The sequence below is a fragment of the Arachis stenosperma genome, chromosome 10 (genome assembly GCF_014773155.1).
Source record: "Arachis stenosperma cultivar V10309 chromosome 10, arast.V10309.gnm1.PFL2, whole genome shotgun sequence".
NCBI classification, from domain to species: domain Eukaryota; kingdom Viridiplantae; phylum Streptophyta; class Magnoliopsida; order Fabales; family Fabaceae; genus Arachis; species Arachis stenosperma.
Genome location: NC_080386.1, coordinates 101,528,538 through 101,530,562, shown reverse-complemented (window position 1 = coordinate 101,530,562; position 2,025 = coordinate 101,528,538). Strand labels below are relative to the sequence as shown.

Here is a 2,025-nt window from a genome sequence, read left to right as displayed (position 1 = left end):
GGCTTGGCTGACCTTTGGTCATGTAGTGTTTTGGGACCGAAGCTTTCCTTGAAAGCTTGGCTGGCTGTGAAGCCATGTCTAATTCCTGGACCGGAGTCTTAGACTAGCATTGCACTGATTCCTGGAATTCTCATTAAGAATTTTGATACCTTCTTTTTCCACTTAATTTTCGAAAAACACAAAAAAATTAAAAAAAAAAAAAAATCATAAAATTCAAAAATATTTCTTGTTTGAGTCTAGTGTCTCATCCTAAGTTTGGTGTCAATTGCATGCATTATGCTTAGTGATCTTCAAGATGTTCTTGATGATTCACTTGCTCTGATCTTTGAATTCTATTGACTTGAGTATTTTGTGTGTCTCATATGCATTTCAGTTCATTGTGTAGTATACAAACTGCTAAGTTTGGTATCTTGCATGCATTGTTATTTGATTCTTGTTGCATTTTATTATTAAAAATCCAAAAATATTTTTAATTTGTGTCTTTTCAAGTCAATGATACAAGGGATTGAAGATTCAGAACACACTGCAGAGGAATTATACAGAAAAAGCTGAGCATTCAAAAATGCCCAGTGAAGAAGGCAGACTGGCGTTTAAACGCCAGCCAGGGCACCTGGTTGGGCGTTTAACGCCCAAAAAGGTAGCATTTTGGGCGTTAACGCCAGAATGTATACCATTCTGGGCGTTTAACGCCAGGATGGTGCTAGGGGGAAGATTTTGTTTTCAAATCAATTTTTTTCAAGTTTTTCAAAATCAAATCTTTTTCAAATCAAATCTTTTCACTCAATGTTTTCAAAATTAATTTCTTTCCTTTCAAAGATACTTACTAACATTAATGATTTGATTGAACATTTTTTGCCTTTTCTGTTAAGGAAGGTTTTATGTTTGAATCATATCTTTTCTTGTAGGCAAGTCACTAATTTTCCAAATCAAATCTTTTAAAATAATTTTCAAAACATACTTTTAAAATGGTTTTCAAATCATATCTTCTCAATCATCTTTTTAAGACATAACCTTTCAATCATATTTTTTTATCATATCTTTTTCAAATAGTTTTCAATCAAATCTTTTTAGTTTCTAATTTCAAAATCTTTTTCAAAAATCACTTGATTTCTCTTCCACTTTCATTTTCGAAAATTATCAATCAAATTTTCAAAATGTTTCAAAATCTTTTAATTGAATTTTCGAAAATCCTCTTCCCTCCTTCTCACATCCTTCTATTTATGGAGTACCACTCCTTCTAAATGCACAATTCGAACCTTATCTAATTAAAGTTCGAATTCTTCTTCTCCTTCTTCTTTCTATTTCTCTTTTCCTCTGACATTTCAGGAATCTCTATACTGTGACATAGAGGATTCCACATTTTCTTTTTTCTTCTCTTTCATATGAGCAGAGCAGAGACAAAGGCATTCTTGTTGAAGCTGATCCTGAACCCGAAAGGACCTTGAAGAGAAAGCTAAGAGAAGCCAAAGCACAACTCTCTTTAGAGGACCTGACCGAATTCTTCAAAGAAGAAGAACCCATGGCAGCCGAAAACAACAACAATGCCAACAATGCAAGGAAGTGCTGGTGACATTACTGCACCTACTCCCGACTTCTATGGGAGAAGCATCTCTATCCCTGCCATTGGAGCAAACAACTTTGAGCTTAAGCCTCAATTAGTTTCTCTAATGCAACAGAATTGCAAGTTCCATGGACTTCCAATGGAAGATCCTCATCAGTTTTTAGCTGAATTCTGCAAATCTGTGACACAGTCAAGACTAATGGGGTTAACCCTGAGGTCTATAGACTGATGCTATTCCCTTTTGCTGTAAGAGACAGAGCTAGAATATGGTTGGATTCTCAACCTAAGAAAGCCTGGACTCTTGGGAAAAGCTAGTCAATGCCTTTGGCAAAGTTCTTTCCACCACAAAGATGGAGTAAGCTTAGAGTGGAAGTCCAACCTTCAGACAGAAGGATGGAGAATCCCTCTATGAAGCTTGGGAAAGATACAAACAATTAATCAGAAGATGTCCTTCAGACATGCTT

General features: G+C 35.5%; 1 non-coding gene across 1 annotated transcript; it reads right to left on the bottom strand.

The window, feature by feature from the left end:
• Window positions 1-1,918: 1,918 nt before the first annotated feature.
• LOC130959166 (small nucleolar RNA R71) lies at window positions 1,919-2,025 on the bottom strand. The gene has a single exon (XR_009078261.1). It is a non-coding gene; the product is annotated as a small nucleolar RNA R71 (small nucleolar RNA).